The sequence below is a fragment of the Aegilops tauschii genome, chromosome 4, assembly GCF_002575655.3.
Source record: "Aegilops tauschii subsp. strangulata cultivar AL8/78 chromosome 4, Aet v6.0, whole genome shotgun sequence".
Classification (NCBI taxonomy): Eukaryota; Viridiplantae; Streptophyta; class Magnoliopsida; order Poales; family Poaceae; genus Aegilops; species Aegilops tauschii.
Genome location: NC_053038.3, coordinates 252,539,388 through 252,561,018, shown reverse-complemented (window position 1 = coordinate 252,561,018; position 21,631 = coordinate 252,539,388). Strand labels below are relative to the sequence as shown.

Here is a 21,631-nt window from a genome sequence, read left to right as displayed (position 1 = left end):
GCTCGGAGCCCCCTGGCCCTACCACTCGCATCAGTCGTCGCGGCCGGGAGAGCAGCGCCTGCCATGGGGGCGAAGCACGGTTGTGGCGAAGCGCAGATCGACGGAAGGAAAGCTCCGGCGCACCCCTACCTGGCGCGCCAAATGTCAGATTCCGGGTTCCGGCAAAACCCTCGAGGTTCGAACACTGGGGTGCGCACGAAGATCTCCCCCTACCTAATCACGCCCTCAGCCTCACCGCGATCTCAAAGCCTAGCTCGACGAACCCGCAACACAAGAGACACGAGATTTATACTGGTTCGGGCCACCGTTGTGGTGTAATACCCTACTCCAGTGCGGTGTGGTGGATTGCCTCTTGGGCTGAGGATGAATAGTTACAAGGGGAGAACAGCCTCCTAAGGGGAGGTGTTCTTGTGCTTGGTGAGTGTGAGGATGGAATGGATCCAGTCCAAGATGAGTTGCCTCCTATGGCGGTGGCTAGTCCTATTTATAGAGGCCCTGGTCCTCTCCCCAAATATTGAGGGGGAAGGGATCCAACAACGGCCAAATTCGAAGGGAGACAACTAGTACAAGTTATCCTGACTAAAGGTGGTCTTCGCCTGCCAAAGGCTCTGGTGGTGACGCCGCCTTGGGCTCCACGGTGACCTTCGTCTTGCCGTCCTACTGGTCTTGGTCTTGTTGCGCCGATATGGAAACCTTTGCCTGATGCCTCGGGACTCCTCGCCTGCGCTTGCCCCTTTAGCACCAAGGAGGAAATGAGGACACTGCTCGCGCTGTCGCACGCCTGGGCCTGGCTCTAGTCGTCATGGCTTGCATCACAGGAACCTCGCGAGGTGTCCCTTGCCTTGATCTCTCCGCCCCTCGCGAGCCAGCCTGGTGGGGCCGCTCCCGAGGAGGTCTTGTGTCGTCCGCATCGCGAGGCTTGGCCCCTCACGATGGTCTTGAGTGTTTGCTGGTGAAGATGGGCCGTACAGGGCCGCTGGTGGAGCCACGCCGTGGGCCGCAGGCAGGCAAGTCTGGGACCCCCGTTCCCAGGATGCCGACAATTTTGATTGAATCTTTAAACCAGTGGGGGCACGCTGGGTGAACCCACTAGGTGTAGTCCCCGAGATCACTGTCGAATGTTTGATTCGGCGGGGGGGGGGGGGGGTCTTTGAACAGAACTTTTCCACTCGATCTGAGAAGATCATGTCGAGTGGAACCTGAACCAGTGGGGGCACGCTGAGTGCACCCACTGGGTGTAGTCCCCAAGACCGTAGTCGACTGCGAACAGTCGGCTATGGTCTGAGAACAAGTCATATCTTTTTGTCTGTCTTTTTTTCGACTGGACGGACCAAGTCAATTGGAAAGTCGAACCAGTGGGGGCACACTGAGTGCACCCACTGGGTGTAGTCCCCGAGACTACTGTTGAATGTTTGATTCGGTAGTAGTCTTAGAACTCTTTGAACCTGTTACTCTTTGAACTCGGAAGCAACCAATCTTTACATCTGTCGACTGACTATCCTCTGACCACAGAAATCTTGTGAACTTGGAGCTCTGTTTGCTGACTTGGAGCAGAAGCAAATCCAGCTCAATCTTGATCTGGAGTTGGCCAGGACGAATCTGGAGAAGGCTAAGGATGATGCTGCTGTTATGGAAAACTTGTCGACTGATTCTCCTGCTATCTTTCCCTTCCTTTTTCTAACTCGAATGTTATTCTTTGTAGAAACAATGAGACAAGCTTTGGAGAAGAAGGACTCTGATCTTGCGGCTGCACAAAAAAGGCAGAAGACAAAACGGCACTCGTCGACCAGATGCTGGCCTCAGTCGGAAAGCTGGAGGAAGAGAACACCAAATTGAAGGCTGCCCTTGACGAAGCCAACAAAGAGGTGACTCGACTGAAGAAGGACAAAGGGACCCTGACTGATAAGGTGGAAGACATCTCCCGCAAGAGAGACGAGCTGGAGAGTTATCTGGGAGGACTCGCCAAGAAGTTATTCCTCATGCTTGAAGGTATTTGTCTTCGTCTGATTGATTTTCTTTCGTCGACTAGTCATCAAACCGTCGACTCATTGCTTCTTTGTGAGCGCAGAATTCTGTCAAAACTTCGAGGCGGAGACTGGTTAAATTGAAACGAGCTTGGACCCCATCAACTCCCCTATCAAGGATGAAGCTGCCATGAATGTGCTCCGACTGGAATCTCGTCTTGCTAGCGTCGTCGACTACCTCGCTCGACTAAAGGTTGCGGTGTCGCGGATCGACACAGCGCTCTGGCCAAGGGCGACGCTCCAGAATGTTCTCGAGTCTCTGATGACTCGACTCAATGAGATCCCCGGTCAAGTGCAGGAATGGAAGAAGTCTTCTGCCCGGTGTGGTGCTGACGTGGCTCTGTCTCTGGTTCGCGTTCACTACAAGGAAGCCAAAGAAGAGAAGCTAGCAGCGATCAAGGTTGCCAACACCAAATGGCTTGACTTCCAGTCCTTCATGGAGACTTTCATTGCTGCTGCTACTCGGATTGCTGATGGAATCGACTTGGATGAGTTTGTCGAACCTGCCAGCCCTCCTCCTACGGAGTGAACAAAATCTTTTATGATCCGTTTAAATTTGCCTCGGTATGTCGAGTGGTTTTGTAACCGTTAAACTCCTTCGGGCCTAAAGCCCGTGTACTTTAATCTGCGGTCCGGAACCTCATGGGATTTATCTTAAACTTAGCCTTTCTTTGAATATGCTTGTGTTTGCCTTCGAGTGGAACTTGTTTCTTCACTCGGAACAATCTTTTGTGTTTGTGATGTAGTTCTTAGGAAAGGGTCACGGATGACCTGCACCACGTCGTCCTTGCGAATCGGGATGGAGCGCACATTGTATTTGTGGCGCAACTCCGAGGAGAAGGTCGCAGTCGACCTGCACCTCGTCATCCTTGCGGATTAGGATGGGGCATGCGTTATACTTGTGGCGCATCTCTAAGTAGAGGGTCGCAGTCGACCTGCACCTCGTCATCCTTGCAGATTAGGATGGAGCGCACGTTATACTTGTGCCGCAGCTCTGAGGAGAGGGCCACAGTTGACCTGCACCTCGTCATCCTTGCGGATTAGGATGGAGCGTGTGGCCAAGTCCCCGAGTGAGAAGATAGTTCTTCACTCGGAACGTTTTTCAAACTTAGGCGAGTATGGAACTGTGGCTAAGCCCCCGAGTGAGAGGGTTGCTCTTCACTCGGTGGGATTTTTCAACCTTAGGCGAGTGCGAAACTGCAGCTAAGCCCCCGAGTGAGAGGGTTGCTCTTCACTCGGTGGGATTTTTTCAAACTTAGGCGAGTACAGAACTGCAGCTAAGCCCCCGAGTGAGAGGGTTGCTCTTCACTCGGTGGGATTTTTTCAAACTTAGGCGAGTACGGAACTGCAGCTAAGCCCCCGAGTGAGAGGGTTGCTCTTCACTCGGTGGGATTTTTTAACCATAGGCGAGTACGGAACTGCAGCTAAGCCCCCGAGTGAGAGGCTTGCTCTTCACTCGGTGGGATTTTTTCAAACTTAGGCGAGTACGGAACTGCAGCTAAGCCCCCGAGTGAGAGGGTTGCTCTTCACTCGGTGGGATTTTTTAACCTTAGGCGAGTACGGAACCGCAGCTAAGCCCCCGAGTGAGAGGCTTACTCCTCACTCGGTGGGATTTTTTAAAACTTAGGTGAGTACGGAACTGCGGCTAAGCCCCCGAGTGAGAGGCTTGCTCTTCCTTTGGTAGGATTTGTTTTTGGAACTTCGGCGAAACGGATTCGCGGCTAAGCCCTCGAGTGAGAGGCTTGCTCTTCACTCGGTAGGATTTGTTTTTGGAACTTAGGCGAAATGGATTCGCGGCTAAGCCACCCACTGGGGGATTTTGAACACATATATAAGTAACAACAATCATTTAGGAGACTGTAAAATTGTGTCTTTGATAAACAAACTAAAAGGTACTTCTTATTACATCTCATCAGTCTGAGTGCTTAAGTATAAAAATGGCGGAGCAACTCCGCATTCCAAGCGCGTGGCTCGTCTTTATTGTGCTCCACATTGTAGAGGTGATATGCTCCATTGTGGAGCACCTTGGTGATGATGAAGGGACCTTCCCACGCGGGAGCAAGCTTGTGCTGCCGTTGCTGATCTATTCTGAGCACCAGGCCACCTTCCTGAAATGCTCGACCTCTCACATTTCTGGAATATAATCGAGGAAGGTCTTGCTGATAGATAGTCGACCGGATCAAGGCCATCTCTCTCTCTTCCTCTAGAAGATCAACGGCGTCCTGTCGAGCCTGTCTGCTTTAGTTTCTGAGAATAATTCCACTCGGGGCGCATTCTGAAGCAAGTCACTCGGAAGCACAACTTCAGCCCCATACACCGAGAAGAAGCGAGTACGACTAGTCGACCGATTTGGAGTTGTTCTCAATCCCCAAAGTACTGAGGGTAGCTCATTGACCCAAGCGCCTGCTGCATTCTTGAGGTCACGCAGTAATCGAGGTTTCAACCCTTTGAGAATCAAACCGTTTGCTCTTTCTGCTTGCCCATTCGACTGTGGGTGAGCGACTGAAGCATAGTGGACCCGAGTGCCTTGGGAAGCGCAGAAAGCTCTGAACTCATCTGAATCAAAGTTTGACCCGTTATCTGTGATGATGTTGTGCGGAACTCCATATCTGAATGTTAACTCTCCGATGAAGCTGACAGCAGTAATTGCTTCGAGGTTTTTGATAGGTTTGGCTTCAATCCATTTAGTAAACTTGTCGACTGCTACAAGCACATGGGTGAAGCCACTCCTGCCAGTCCTCAGAGGTCCGACCATATCTAATCCCCAAACAGCAAATGGCCAGACGAGTGGAATGTTCTTCAAGGCTGAAGCAGGTTTATGGGACATGTTGGAGTAGAACTGACAACCTTCGCATTTGTCAACTATTTCCTTTGCCATCTCATTCACCCGTGGCTAGTAAAACCCTGCTCGGTATGCTTTGGCCACGATGGTCCGAGAGGACGCATGGTGACCACAAGTCCCCGAGTGGATATCATCGAGGATAATTCGGCCTCCTTCTGGTGTGATGCATTTCTGAGCTACTCCAGTAACACTCTCTCTGAACAGCTGTCCACCTATCACAGTGAAGGCTTTGGATCGACGGACGATCTGAAGAGCCTCTTCTTCATCCTCTAGGAGCTCTTTCCTGGGAATATATGCAATATACGGTACCGTCCAATCGGGAATGACAACTAAAACCTCCATGATCAAGTCGACCACAGCTGGGATTTCAACTTCAGTCGGATCAGTGGAACTCTTAGGTTGCGGGGGCTCTTCTATAAAGGGATCTTCTTGAACTGATGGTGTGTGGATATGCTCCAAAAACACATTGCTGGGAATGGGCTCCCTCTTGGAACCTATCTTTGCCAGGTTATCAGCTGCTTGGTTCTTCAGTTGGGGTATATGGTGAAGCTCTAACCCCTCAAACTTCTTTTCCAATTTTCTCACTACATTGCAATAACCAGTCATAGCTGGACTCCTAACATCCCATTCCTTCATCACTTGATTGATCACTAAATCTGAGTCGCCGTAAACCATTAGGCGCCGGACGCCGAGTGAAATGGCCATACGCAACCCATACATAAGTGCCTCATATTCAGCTTCATTGTTGGAGGAGTCAAAGTGAATCTGGAGAACATAACTGAGCTTGTCCCCTCGCGGAGATACCAGGACTACCCCAGCACCTGAACCATTCAACATCTTGGACCCGTCAAAGAACATAGTCCAATGTTCCGACTGAACTTGAGTCGGCAGCTGCTGTTCAATCCACTCGATGAGAAAATCTGTTATTGCTTGGGATTTGATTGCTTTCTTTGCCTCAAACTTGATATCCAGCGGAAGGAGTTCAATCGCCCACTTAGCCACTCGACCAGTTGCATCTCTATTGTTCAAAATTTCTGACAATGGAGCGTCGCTGACGACTGTAATTGAATGATCTAAGAAGTAATGTGCAACCTTCTTTGTGGTCAAGTAAATCCCATAGACAAGCTTCTGATAATGTGGATATCTCTTCTTGGATGGGGTTAAGACTTCAGATATATAGTACACTGGGCGTTGAACCTTGTAGGCTTTGCCTTCTTCTTCCCGCTCGACCGTGAGCACTGTACTGACAACTTGTCAAGTGGCTGCAATATAAAGCAGTAAAGGCTCTTTGCTGATTGGAGCAGCGAGCACCGGCTGGGTGGAAAGCAGGGTTTTGAGCTCTGCAAACGCTGCGTCAGCTTCAGGAGTCCACTCGAACTTATCAGATTTCTTCATCAGTTGGTAAAGAGGCAATGCCTTTTCACCGAGATGAGAGATGAATAGACTCAAAGCAGCCAAACAACCAGTAAGCTTCTGAACGTCGTGTACGCGCACAGGGCATTTCATTCGGAGTATTGCACCAACTTTCTCTGGGTTTGCATCGATCCCACATTCGGAAACGAGAAAACTGAGTGACTTGCCTCCTAGAACTCCAAATGTACACTTCGACGGATTGAGCTTGATATCATATCTCCTCAGATTGGCAAAGGTTTCAGCGAGGTCAGTCAGCAGGTCGGAACCTTTACGTGACTTAACCACGATGGCATCCATGTATGCTTCCACATTCCGGCTGATTTGAGTGAGCAGGCACTTCTGTATCATGCGCATGAATGTGGCACTCGCATTCTTGAGACCAAAGGGCATGGTGACATAGCAAAAGCACATGAATGGGGTGATAAAAGCTGTTTTTATTTCATCAGGTCCATACAGTCGGATCTGATGGTACCCGGAATATGCATCCAGAAAAGACAATCGCTCACATCCCGCAGTCGAGTCGACTATCTGATCGATGCGAGGAAGAGGGAAGTGATCCTTTGGGCAGGCCCGATTGATATGCTTGAAGTCGATACACATAAGGAGTGAATCATCTTTCTTAGGAACCATGACGACATTTGCGAGCCACTCGGAGTGGTAAATCTCTCGGATGAACTCAGCTGCCAGAAGCCGAGCCACCTGTCGGTGTCGAAACCGGCGGATCTCGGGTAGGGGGTCCCGAACTGTTCGTCTAGGATCGATGGTAACAGGAGACGGGGGACCCAATGTTTACCCAGGTTCGGGCCCTCTCTATGGAGGTAATACCCTACTTCCTGCTTGATTGATCTTGATGAATATGAGTGTTACAAGAGTTGATCTACCACGAGATCGTAATGGCTAAACCCTAAAAGCCTAGCCTGTATGACTATGGTAATGTGTATCTGTCTGTTCGGACTACGCTCTCCGGTTTATATAGGCACCAGAGAGATCTAGGGTTACATGGAGTCGGTTACATCAGAGGGAATCTACATAGTCGGTTGCCAAGCATGCCTTCCACGCCAAGTAGAGTCCAATCCGGACACGGGTACAGTCTTCGGCCTTAATGTCTTCACAGCCCATCAGTCCGGCCAAATGGATAACAGGCCGAACGCCTGAGGATCCCTTAGTCCAGGACTCCCTCAGTAGCCCCTGAACCTGGCTTCAATGACGAGGAGTCCGGCGCGCAGATTGTCTTCGGCATTGCAAGGCGGGTTCCCCTTTCTCCGAACCCCAAGATAGTCTTCGGATGATTATCCGGACCTGTGCATATAATTGTAGAGAATATAATATTCCACGAGTCTAATTCGTTGACAACTATTTATGACATTGCATCACGCCTGCCCATTTATTATTTCCAACCGTTGGCTAGCCCGTCGCTCCATGTCTCGAGACGCGGTTTTATTGGCACGTCTTGTCAAAGCAAAAGATCGTGTCCCCTTATTCACGGGATTTTCATTAATGCAGGCGTGGATAACCCAACCGTCCCCTGGGTACAACTCTTTGGGGATAGGTAAGTTTCGAGACCCAGGGGGAGACGCCCAGTATTCGGGGTCTTTATATAGGGACCCAGTCTCGTTTTTTTCTTTTGCGCTTGCTTCTTCCTCAACCCCCGCCACCTCGAGTTCTAACCCTCGGGTTCCAATCTCCACCAGCCCCAATCATGTCCGGATCCAGCCATCCAGGCTGGTGGGTGGCTTCTTCTATCACAGAGGAGGATATTGCAAAGCTCCGCGCGGCAAGGCATCTGACCCCAGAAATTCTTCATCGACTTCCCACAAAGGGGCAGGTTATTCCTACCCCCAAATCCGGCGAGAGGGTAGTATTTGTGTCCCACTTCCTCCACGGGTTAGGGTTCGCGCTTAACCCCTTCGTTCGGGGGCTAATGTTCTACTATGGGCTAGATTTTCACGATCTGGCCCCGGACTCTATTCTCCTCATCTCGACATTTATCGTCACGTGTGAGGCCTTCCTCCAGACTCCTCCGCACTTTGGTTTGTGGCTCAAGACCTTTGACGTGAGGCCGCAGGTGACAGAGGAGGAGCAGGCAGAGTGCAACAGCGTCATCATAGGCAAGCTTGCCAGCGCGGTTTGGTTTGAAGGATCTTTCACCAAGTCTTCTGACTTATGGCAACAGGGGTGGTTTTATATCAACGAGCCGCGTGGCTCCAGGTGGGCGGCTATGCCTGCGTTCTGACCCGGCCCTCCAATTCAGCTTGCTTCATGGATCAATAAGGGATTGGACTAGGGATCCGTCAATGAAGTGCAGACTCTGCAGAGTCGCATCCGAAGCCTTACTGAGAAGGGCATCGATCTTGTGAACGTCGTTCAAGTAATGCTAGTCCGCCGGACCTTGCCATGTCAGCGGTGACCTCTCTGTATGTGGGAGTTCAATCCAGAAGGGTGGCGGACTCTTCAGCACTTCTTCGGCCCCACGCACGACGGAATGTGGAAATTATATTTCGGGGAACGAGAGCAATGGCCGGACACCACCGAAGATGTTGGCCTTGACTGCAATCATCCGGACACTTCGGTAAGTTTTCGATCTTCGAACACCTTTTATTCAAGCATCTCTTGACAAGATATTGAACAGTCCGTCCCTCTACAGGACTGGATAAAGAAAGCGGTGTTAATTTGGTGTCCGGCACCCCTCCCGAAGATTCTGCGACCGCCCTGCTGACGAGAATGCTGACTTCGACACCGTACCAGGTGTCTGCAGAGGGGGGCGAGATCAGGGGGACCAGAGGTGATCCCCGTCCTGAGGGTAAATTAGATGCTGTGTTCGGGGAAACCAAAACCATTTTGCCCGAGGGCAAAGGTGCAGAGGAAACCCTCCATGGCAAGAAGAGGGCCGCTTCTGAAGATCAGGAGGGGAAACCTTCCAAAAGAGGAAAAATACCATCGTCGGGCGGCTTGGGCCGGGCAAGTGATGTTGCCGCAGAGCTTTATGATGAGGACAGACCTCTGGCCAAACCGCAAGTGAAGCTGGGGCACTTTAAACATACCTCATCCTTTTCCTATTAGTGAAGTAATCATCCGACATATGTACATCCTCACAGCTTAACGCCTGGCGTTTCTCAATCGTCCTCCTCCACGGGAGACCTTCCTCCGGAGATGATGGAGAGTGACACGCCTTCTCCGGCCTCCTCGCCCAACAGGGCGGATGATCTTGAGGTATCGTCCCGGAGGGCTCCTTCCGATCGACAAGCGGTGCAGGAAATGAAGAAGGCATTACCCGAAGGTGGTGCCTCTGTCACTTAGGGTTTGGGAATCAAGAATGACGGCCCCGAACTGTCCGGTTTATAGCCGGAGACGATTCTGGAGGCGAGTAAGCAGATTCCTTCAAAGGAATGCCGTACTCCGGCGGCGGTTTCCGAAGACCCCGGAGCGCCAGAAATGCTGACGGACATGCTGCGACAAGCGTCCATTTCAGAGGAGCACCGTGCCTTGATGGTTACGGTGGTTGAAAAGGTTCTATCCACGAAGAGCAGATTGAACGAGGCCTTCTCGAGCCTTCTAAGAGGTTTTGAGATTTGTGATGTAGTTTTGCCAATTGAATAATATTGACAGAATGCACCTGTTGTATATGAAGTAGCCCCTGAGACTCGGATTGCCTTCCGAAGGAAGCGATCGGAGGATCAAAAAGATATGCTCATGTACTAACCTTGATTTAACTTGGAATACAGGCTGCCTCCCCTCATGCGGCTACCCGAAATACGGAAGTGGCCGAACTGCATCGAAAGCTGGATATTGCGGAAGATGACATTGCATTGATCAGCAGGCGTCTTGACGACTCACAAGGTATATATTTCGAGCATTCCTTACACCAATGTGCTTGTAATTTAGGCCTGACGCCGAAAAGAGTTTTATATGAAATGTGCATGAGTGCAGATGGTGCTGCCGCCGTTGAAGCTCTTCGGGCGGAGCTAGCCCGGGCCAAGGAGCAGGCCTGGTGTAGTGATGCGGCTGCCGAGAAGGCATCGACTGATCTAAGAGCCGAACAAGCAGCTCGGCGCCAAAATGAGGAGAAAATATCCGCACTGACGCTTGAATTGAAGAATACTGCCAGCTGCTCTGAATACCTTGAGAAGGAGAATAAAGCCAAAATGGTTGAAGTTGATAAGGCCGTACGAGAGGTGAGTGAAGCTCGGTCTGAATCTAGGGCAGCTCGTGAAGAGATTCGGCAGGCTAAGGAGATAGCGGCCGGTAAGCCCTTTTTGCTTCAGACTAAGTTTGGCGATCCGGACTATGCTCAACTGAACCAGGTCTGGAGTTCTCCGGCTGACTTTTTGGACTTGCCGAAGAGTTCTTCCGATGCGGCGCAATTTTACCAAGCACAAGAGGGGTATGCAATGGAGAAGCTTTTCTGGTCACAATTTGGCGCATCAAAGCACCCTCTATTGCTGAATGAACAAATGTCCCAATGGGCCGAGCTTCATAGGACATCCGGCGAAGCCATGAAGAACGTCATAATCCGGTTGTGGCCGAATGAGCCTGTTCCAAAGAGCTACTTTGGCCTGGTGCGGCGTCTTGTTGATGCGGTGCTGTGTATCGATGCTGCGAAGCGGTCGGCGTGCATTGAAGGTGCACGGATGGCCTTTGCTCGAGTCAAGACGTTCTGGGGGAAGATGAAGGTCGTCGATGTTGCGGCGAAGAGTCCGCCCAAGGGCAAGGACCGTAATGAGCCGGAGCATTATTTTGAAGACGTCCTGGAAGCCACCCGCCTAATAGAGGGTCAATGCTCGAAGAACATAATGTTCGAGTGAGGTTTATTACAATTGTAAAAGACAATTTTATAATTGATCTATTTTTATATTTTTGCTCAAAAGCTTGAATTCCTCATGTGCGGTCGTTTTAATATAATCTGAAAGTTTTCTAGTCGTCGGCTTCAGCCCCCTCATAGGAAGTACGGGGGTGTTTGGAAAAGCATTTAATCACTCTTTATCCAACGTCTTGGTCCGTGAAGGAGGTGATAATGCAGCGAACCAGGCAATCGGATTATAAGGCGTTAACACTTTCACTTAGCCATAGGAGTTTTATGGTGGGACTACGACATAGCCCCTAGTATGTATGCGGCGTATAGCGCCTTACATATTTGATCTGAAAAAGATCCCCCGTGTGACACGGAGGACCGCTAAGGATTCCAAGAAGTCGTCAAGTGGTTGACCAGCTCTCGCCGCATCATGACAGTCAGTTTTCAGCTTTCTCTACTGAGGTGCTCATCCGGTTTAGACCAGGGCACAATCGCAGTAGTTCTCCCTTTACTACCCTAGCCGATAGAGCGGAACGTAGGGTAGCAAGCACAGGAGCCGGGCAACCCAACTATTGACCCAAGACAATGATTCGGGGCTGATGCATATCAGGCCAAACTTGCGATGCCGAAGTATGCTATAGGGTTGTTCGGACTTTTACTGGCAACTTATTCATTCCCATACCGAGCCCCTGGCAGGGTATGCCGAGGTGCATCTGTAAAGCAGCCGTTGAGGCCGTACTCATTGTTGAAAGAGTATGAAAGATTAGTTCGGATGAGGTTTACTGGGAGCGGAGCAATATGCCAATGATAAATTTATGTATATATATATATATAAAAAGGAAACCACAAACCCGGCTATTTGACATGCTCGGGGTCGGGAACAGAGGAAAAAGGGCATAGTACAGGCTCGGAATAAAGAGTGCGGTCTACAAAAAGTTATTTTGGACCTCCTGTCGCACGTCTGCGCCGCCCGTCCTCGGGGAGGGGAATCTTTAACGGAAGTATCCCCTTAGGTGAGTGTATGGATCCGAACTCCGATAGAGTCCGTTGTAGATGTTGTCCTGTTGCTCACCTGTTCTTAAGAGATGATACAGAAAAATAAGGAAAACAGATAAAAATGTTACGGGAATGCTTGCAGGGTTGTCCGTATTCTGCTTCCGCCGATGCCCATGGTATCTTGAGTGCGTAGTGATGTACGCGTGGTGTAAATCTTGCCAGTATAGTAGGTGGGTCGTGGAGACCGAACTGCTATTTCCGTTCCGGGTGTGATCGAACTTCAGAGGGAAACTGTTTCTGGCCCCTGGTGTTCGGCTGGCGAGCCGCTCCGTCGTCTTTATTGCCTAGTGGCCTCCTCCCCTTGTGATCGGCGTTAAGCTTGCCTGCCTGCTTGAGGACCCAACAGTTTCTGTTGGTATGATTAGTTGGCTTATCAGGGTGACCGTGAATATAACAAGGTCAGTCCAATATCCTGTCAAGGGTGGATGGTCCATCCTTGTTTGCCTTTAGTGGCTTCTTCCGTTGACCGAGTTTTGGATTGTGAAATCCGGCGTTGACCGTTGTGTCGCGTAATCTTTCAGTATTATTGCGACTGTTGTGTTTGGTTCGTCGTGGCTTACCGTTGCCGTCTCGGATTTCGGAAGTGCCCGGGCCGCTGGCATTGTTGCTTTTACGAGCGAGCCAGTTGTCTTCTACCGCACAAAAGCGAGTCATTAGAGCGGTAAGGGCTGTCATGGATTTGGGTCCTTCCTGGCCGAGGTGACGCGCTAGCCATTCATCCCGGACGCTATGTTTGAAGGCCGCGAGGGCTTCTGCGTCCGGACAGTCGACAATTTGGTTCTTTTTGACGAAGAACCTAGTCTAGAGCTCCCTGGATGACTCGCCGGGCTCCTGGACAATATGACTCAAGTCATCGGCATCTAGTGGCCGGACATATGTTCCTTGGAAGTTGTCTCGAAAGGCATCCTCCAAATCTTCCCAGTTGCCAATAGAATTTTCTGGCAAACTGTTTAGCCAGTACCGAGCTGGCCCTTTGAGCTTGAGAGGTAGGTATTTAATGGCATGAAGGTCGTCTCCGCGAGCCATGTGAATATGGAGGAGGTAATCCTCAATCCATACCGCGGGATCTGTTGTTCCATCGTATGACTCGATGTTAATGGGTTTAAACCCGTCTAGAAATTTGTGCTCCATTACCTCGTCAGTGAAGCAGAGAGGGTGTGCGGCTCCTCTATGTTGGGCCACACTATGAAGCACCTCCGGCGGACTCCGTTTACGGTGTTCGGACCAGGCGTGGTCGGCTCTGTTTTGTCCGAATAGGTAACCATCATCACCGGTCGGGGTATGTCCCCGCGATCTGTATATCAATTTTGTGTGTCCTGTTCTACCCTCCAGGTCTTGTTGGATGTCGCGAGTATTCCCCTGAGCTGTTTTGTTCTTGTTTTGATGGCCGGATGGGTTGGTATGGTGCTCTGCTTGGGCTACTGCTTTATCCGGACCGAACGGTGGTCGGCCTACCGCATTATTCGATGGTGGTGTGGGCTCCAACGCCCTGCCATCGTATTGAGGGAGCCACCTACTCTTGGGGTGGCTTTTGTCTGGGCCGCTAAGGCCGTATTCTTCGGCTGCCAAGACCTTGGTCCATCTATCATTGAGCAAATCTTGGCTCGCTTGAAGCTGCAACTGCTTCTTCCTTAGGCTCCTTGCAGTGGCTATGAGCCGGCGTTTAAAGCGCTCCTGCTCGAGAGGTTCCTTAAGCACGATAAAATCCTCATTGCCGAGGATCTCCTCTTCCTCGGAGAGTGGGAGATAATTGCTATCCACTGAGCCTACATATGTGGCCTGTTCATCAGGACTGTCTTGCCCGCCTTCCTGTTCCTCCTATTCGGATCCTACCTCAACAGGGTCTTCATTGTCCGGAGTGTTATCTTCCCCGGTGCTAGTATTGTTTTCTCTTGAGCGACGTGACTTAGAGCGGCGCAGGGCCCGCCGGTGTTCAGACTGTGTACCAGGAGGTTTATCCTCAACTGGGTCCACCTTGTCATCGTCGAGAGCGTCATTGGGTGTGTCTACCATACACAGGTCGCACCATGAAGTGGTCATCCCGCGTCTAGCGGGTAGTGAGTTATGGCCTTGCCCCTCATCGTCGTCCATACCGTCGATGTCTTCGGAGCCAGGGTCAAGCGTGTTGGTTGGGTCTTCGACAGTGGCTATGAAGTGGGTGGCAGGTGGGAAGAAAAATTCTCCATCATCCGCCGCAAGTTCGAACCGAACATAGTTCGGCGGCGAGTCGCCTTCCAGGGATAGGTTTTTTAGTGAGTTTAGTACGTCACCCATGGGCGAGTGTTGGAAGACGTCTGCGGCGCTGAACTTGAAGATCGGTAACCGATTGAGTTCGGTATCCGCGGACTCGCCGGGTTCGGAACTTGTCGCCGGAGATGACTCCGGGGTTCCGTTGATGCGGATATCATATGAAGTAGAATCTGTGTGCGGCTCCAACATCGCGGAATCGGTGGCCTCCGTGATGGGGTTGAGCTTCCCATCTTCGGATGACTCGATCCGCTCCAGATCTAAGGCCAGAGTTGTTACAGGAGCTATCTCCTGGATGTGGCCTGCTGGCAGGTTTAAGCCATGCTCATCGGGGCGAAGGGGAACGGTCGCCGCGGTCTCGAATCCGTCAAAGATCAAGTCTCCCCGGATGTCCGCAATGCAGTTCAAGCTCCCAAATCTGACCTGACGGCCAGGAGCGTAGCTGTCGATCTGCTCCAGATGGCCAAGTGAGTTGGCCCGCAATACGAAGCCGCCGAATACGAAGATATGTCCGGGGAGGAAGGTTCCTCCTTGGACAGCGTCATTGTCGACGATTGAAGGGGCCATCGAACCTTTCGTCGACGGCACAGTGGAACTCTCAATGAAAGCACCAATGTCGGTGTGAAAACCGGCGGATCTCGGGTAGGGGGTCCCGAACTGTGCGTATAGGATCGATGGTAACAGGAGACGGGGGACACGATGTTTACCCAGGTTCGGGCCCTCTCTATGGAGGTAATACACTACTTCCTTCTTGATTGATCTTGATGAATAAGAGTATTACAAGAGTTGACCTACCACGAGATCGTAATGGCTAAACCCTAAAAGCCTAGCCTGTATGACTATGGTAATGTGTATCTGTCCATCCGGACTACGCTCTCCGGTTTATATAGGCACCGGAGAGATCTAGGGTTACATGGAGTCGGTTACATCAGAGGGAATCTACATAGTCGGTTGCCAAGCTTGCCTTCCACGCCAAGTAGAGTCCAGTCCGGACACGGGTACAGTCTTCGGCCTTCATGTCTTCACAGCCCATCAGTCCGGCCCAATGGATAACAGGCCGGACGCCTGAGGACCCCTTAGTCCAGGACTCCCTCACCACTTCCTCGCCAATTGCTTTTCTCTTCAGTACGACGGACCATCGGAGATGTTCTTTGACTGGTTTTACCTTTGGATCGACTCGCAAACGGTGCTTAGCCAGCCCCCTGGGCACACCTGGCATGTTAGAAGGTTTCCATGCGAAGATGTCCCAGTTCTCATGGAGGAACTGGATGAGCGCTTCTTCCTATTTGCTGTCGAGTGTTGTTGAGATATGAGTCGGAGCAGCATTGGGATCAGTCTGGTGAATATGAACTGCCTTTGTTTCACCAGATGACTTAAATGCAGAATCTAAAGCAGTCTTCTTAGCTCTCAACAAATCACTCGGATCTGTAGTCTTCTTGTATTCTTCCATTTCAACTGCTGCCATTTGCTCATTGGCGATCTTTGAGCCCTTCTGGAGGCACTCTTCTGCTTGCTGTCGATTACCAGTGACTGTGATCACGCCCCTAGGGCCAGGCATCTTTAGTTTGAGGTACACATAACATGGTCGAGCCATGAAACGAGCATATGCAGTCCTGCCCAGAATAGCATGATAGGCACTATGAAAGTCCACAACTTCAAATGTCAACTTTTCCTTACGGTAATTGTTCGAATCACCGAAAACCACGTCAAGAGTGATCTGGCCGAGTGAAACGGCTTTCTTCCCAGGGATGACTCCGTGGAATCGCATATTGCTTTCGCTGGCTTGGACATCGGAATGCCCATCCCTTGGAGAGTCTCAGCATACAGAATGTTCAGGCTGCTGCCTCCATCCATCAAGACCTTAGTTAGCCGGGTGCCCCCAACGACTGGGCAACCACCAACGCTTGCCTCCCAGGGGTGGCAAGACGCGGGGGATGGTCGGACTGGTCGAATGTGATGGGAGTCTTGGACCACTTCAAATATGTTGGCGTTGCCGGAGCAACCATGTTTACTTCTCTGTTGATGACCTTCAATCGACTTTTGCTTTCAACGTCGGCAAAAATCACCAAAGTGGAATTGACGTTGGGGAAACCTTCGTCATCTTCCTCCTTGTCCTCATCCTTATCATACTCCTTCTCCTTCTCGATGGGTTGTTTCTCTTGGAACTCCTGGATTAGGAGCCGACACTGCCGAGTGGTATGTTTGGGGTAGATCAAATTACCCTCTTCGTCCTTCTTGGTGTGAACATGACATGGCAAATCCAACACATCATTTCTTGCTTGATCTTTTACCTTCTTGGGGATCCAGGGCCCTTTGGGCTTCCCCTTGAATTTTCCTTGAGCCACAACCAAAGCTTCACCAGGACCTGCTGGCTCGGCTTTGCGTTTCTGCTTCCGACCTCCTCCGGTGTCTTGGGCGACTGGCTTGCCCTTTCCACTGTGGAGTCGATCCTCTTCTTCTCCATTGGCGTACCGAGTGGCTATTTCCATCATTCGGGTCAGAGTCATGTCTCCCGTCCGACCGAATTTCAGGTTAAGCTCCCGATACCGTATGCCCTCCTTGAAGGCGCAAACTGCTTGATGTTGAGATACATTTTCCACTGTGTGATGCAAAGTGGTCCACCTCTGAATGTAATCTCTCAAAGTCTCATTCGTCTTTTGCACACAATGTTGCAATTCAGTCAACCATGCTGGTCATTTGCAAGTACCCTCAAAATTTCTGACAAACACTCGGGCTAGCTCTTCCCAGCTGAATATACTGCCTGAGGCCAACTGATTCAACCATGCTCTGGCCGAACCTTCTAACATCAGAGGAAGATGCTTCATAGCTACCTCATCGTTTCCACCACCTATCTGTACAGCCACTCGGTAATCCTCCAGCCAAGTGTCAGGCTTGGACTCACCGGTGAACTTACTAACCCCAGTCGCCAACCTGAAGTTGGGAGGGATCTCAGCAGCTCTGATGACTCTGCTAGAACACTCGGGACCTGAAACATGTACTCTGCTTCCACTTGGGTGATCTCTGTCTTGCCCTTCTCTGTGTGCTCGGTTCCTGTCGACCAGACCTTGCACCAAAATTGACCTCGCATCAAAACCTGGCTCTCTTGGGTCGACCGGCAACCTCCGCTCATCACTGTACGGGCGCCTGTCATCGTAATGCCGGGGCACATATGATCCGCCCCTCGGAGGGGTCGTAGGCACTCGACGGCGGTCATCACGGCCGAGTCGATGATCATACTGCTCATGGTTCCGACCCAAATACTTCTCTTGGCGATGCCCACGTCCCTCACGCCTCAGAGGCGATCTTGGGCTGTGAGCCGACTGGACTGTATCAGCCACCACAGATCTGCTATGGATTCTGTTCCGCGACTGAGACACTGCCGTGTTCTGCTCCCCTGCCGCCCGAAGCAGAGCCCAGATCTGCATCAAACCTCTTCCAGCCTCCGACTGGGACGGCTGAATAGACTTTGCTATACGGGCTGCAGCTGTAAGATTCTGAATCGGGGTGCGGTATACCTGAGGTTGAGGCGGGAACAGTTGTCGCTCCCGTCGACTGGACTCAGGGATCCGCTGCCGAGCACGCTTGTCGAGTGCATGCTGAAGGTTCTCTAGTCGGGTGCGCTCAGCCAAAGTGGCCACGCGCGCCTCCTCCAAGGCCCGAGCCTCAGAGGTCTCTCCAACGATAGGCGTGTGGAGCGCCTCCATGTTGCGGCGGTGAAGTTCCTCCCTCTGCTGCGAAGAAAGGGTTTCGGGTGGTATTCTTCGTGAACGCGCGACGGATCACCGCCGCCATCGCCACCGCCGTTGCGACGCATGCCAGGGGGGCTGCGCGGTGAGTTGACCATCAGGACTTCTGCCGCAGGGTCGCTGTTGTCGCATTCGGACAGGGTCTCGACGGAGCCAGTCGACAGATCGAACAGGCCGTAGAGAGATTCGTCAGGCTCGATTGCCGCGACTTGGGGGGTGGCCGACTGGCGTGCCACCGCGTGCTTCACCCACCGATGAAGCTGCGACCAACCGGATCGCTTGCGACAGCGAACAGCGGGGAGCGAAGACACCGCGGGAGCCGACCGATACTAGGTCGACGGCTACCGAAGAAGGACGCCGCGAACGCACGCGTGAAAGTGCGTCGCCCCGCGGACGAGGAGCACCTCGACGTCGAGAGGGGCCTCCTGGAGCCAGGCGGAGTCGTCGGCGACGAAGACGAGCACGCCGAGATGGATCTCGCGGCCCTCAGCCAAACCACCGCCGGAAACCATGATGATGGGAATCGGAAAAACTGCAACCTCACCGGAAAGTCACTAAGACACCGGCCCCACGGTGGGCGCCAACTATCGTGGTTCTAAGTTTGACAGTAGAATGGGGGTAGGTATGAGCAGGCAAGATCCTAGCTACGGTGAAGTTGTACACGCAAGATTTACGAGTTCAGGCCCTTCTCAGAGGAAGTAACAGCCCTACGTCTCAGTGCCCTGAGGCCGGTCGATTGGATTATGCGTGAAGTTACAGGGGGTGCAAACCCTTGTCACAGAGGAGGGGGGTGGCTTATATAGAGTGCGCCAGGACCCCAGCCATCCCCCGTTACATAGGGTTTAATGTACATAAAGAGGGAACGTTACTGGTAACGCCAGCACCAATGTCATATAGATGATCATTAAGACTACAGAGTGAACGCCCGACCGTTGTCATTCAGAGTGACCTTAGGTCTTCTGTTCTCCGAGTGGTTTCTGGTATGGTCGAATGAATATATCCTGGTCGACTGGAATTGGGCTATCCGGTTGAACCCACAGTTGAGTGGGTTGAGTCCTATGGTAATTTCAGTCGGTAGAATCTGCTGTCCTTTGAATGTCCTTGACTGTAGGGCAGTGTCCTTGGGTAGGGTGCTTAGATCAGGTCTATTGCCCTACCCTAGGTACATGTCATCATCACAAAGGGCGTGTGACATTTAAAATTGAGAAAGATGCAGATAATTTAGGTTTATTTCTGTTGGCGTGAAGACAATTTATTTTACCTTCATTTATCTCCTCTAGATGTGAACTGCTTTGCTTTTTGCCGGCTATTAAGATTTGAACGTGCTCAAACTATATGAAAACCAATAAAAGTGAACAAGGTATGCACTTCTCTTGACCCTCCCACTCCCCTTGGGTACTTTTGCAGTAGGTATGCAACATAGTAATTGAACGCACATCTAGATTGCTTAATTTATGACTTTATGATGGTGGGTGGTTTAATCTCAGGTGCTTAGATGTTTGGTGTATTTGAACAAAATATTCTACCATAGTTTTGTAGTTGAGCAAACTGAAAGTTTCCTATTGACTACCGTTGAAGTGTTAAATTGTTGTCTCTGCATACTCCACATAGACAATACTCACGAACCTTTTATAAGTTATTATTTTCTTTTGGAGTGTCCACAAGCTACAGGGTGCCGTGAGCATAACAATGATTTATGCATGTTATTGTGTCCAATGATCAATCAATCATGATCATTGTATGCCGCAGATACACAACACACTGTAGATAGAAATTACATATATTTGGGTCAGATATTTGGAGCATTTGGTTTGATCTAACTTAAATATATTTCTTTCTTACTTCAGTTATTACTTTTCATCTAATATTATATCGCGTTGCTTCACAACTTCATTTCATCCGATGTTATATTACTGGTCTACTGCAATTCTTTTATGATACTCTTGTAGGTCATACTTAGACTATTGATTTGTTTTACTAACTAAACTCACTTATTCCTTCCACTTTCAAGGCTTGGACAAACCACTTAGTTCATCTAGCAATTTATGTTAGATCATACTTGTTGGGGATATAACTATTGGGTTAACCCGCCCAGGAGGGGCCGGGTTAAGCCCCTGGCGGTTCATAAGACAAAGCCCGCGAAGATGCTTAAGACGGTGGTTCAATACGCACACTTATCAAGGGCCTGAAGCCCAAAGGCAACTTAAGGCCCGAACAAGTGTAAACCGCCGTATATGTATGACTTGTATTATAAGGCATGTATAGTTAGTCACCGAGCCAGACACGTTGTTATGAGCCGGCTGGGACTCCGTGAGCCACCGGGCGTCAACCTGTGTATATAAAGGGACGACCCGGCGGTGACTTAGGGCAAGAGACAACAGATCGAAAGCTAGGTTAAGCGTATTCGCTCCCTGGTAATCAAGACATAAGCAATACCACCTCAAACTGGATTAGGCCTTTACCTTCACCGCAAGGGCCCGAACCAGTATAAACTCCTTGTGTCATTTGTCCTGTTTAACCCCTTTAAGCTAACCCTGTTGCGATGGCTCCACGACTAAGTCCTCACACTAGGACATCTGCCATGACAATTTCATGACAGTTGGCGCCCATCGTGGGGCCTGCGCACAATGGTTTCGAATTCTTACAGGGCAGCTTCGAAGGGATCAAGGGATACACTGTGGGCCAGATGACCAAGAGTCGCCGCGGCAAGCTCTACATCGACGATGCAGGCTGGGGCCCCGAGGCCGGCTCAATTGAGTATGGGTACCGGGTCCCCTTCGGCGGAATTCATGTTTTCATCGGCAAGATCGGCGAACCGGGCCCTGAGCCGGACATCTGCACCGACATCATCGAGACGGCTCAGCGTGCGCGACCCGCCCGAGTTTAGCCCGCCGTGAGAAGTGCCTTCGTAGGATTCATCTATGGGGTGGAATCTGAGGATAGATCTGTGTCCGATGGTGAGATGGTCGTCTACTCTGATGATGAGTTGTCCACTAGTGAAACCGAGTCATTGTATCAGCTGCAAGACGCCCGGCTTGGGGGCTATTCCAATGGCGACAGTATTCCGGACCCCTATGAGCCGCCTAGTAGGGTTGCGATCTTCATGGCCGGTACACAGCCAGTGCAGAATTCTTCGACTAAGCAGCAATGGTTTCCGGGTCAGCAACGGCGATGGCGGCCGGGGCAGGAGGTCCTGCGCACCTGCTGGCTCAGGTCTTGTCCGACTTATTGGACACTTTGACAACATTGTTAACAGCAGAAGTTAACCCGGCAAATCAAACTCAGCATAATGCGGAAGTTGCGAAATTGCGAGATGAGATAGCTCAGGCTAAGGAAGATCTGGCGGTTGAAGACGCGAGGATGACTGTGGAGCGAGCTGCTCTGGATGCTCATGCACAATAGATCCAGGCTGATTCCTTCCGGCTCTCGTTGGATCAGAATGCTTCAAACGAACTCATGAGGAGAAGACACTGGAGTCGTCTGCCTCCGGTTTACACTAAAAGGGAAAAGCCTA

At 51.0% G+C, this 21,631-nt stretch overlaps 1 long non-coding RNA gene across 1 annotated transcript; it reads left to right on the top strand.

Moving 5' to 3' along the window:
- The first annotated feature begins 1,498 nt into the window (after positions 1-1,498).
- Positions 1,499-2,700, top strand: LOC123493764 (uncharacterized). Its single transcript, XR_006662562.2, has 2 exons — positions 1,499-1,989; positions 2,069-2,700. It is a non-coding gene; the product is annotated as an uncharacterized lncRNA (long non-coding RNA).
- The last annotated feature ends 18,931 nt before the right edge of the window (positions 2,701-21,631 follow it).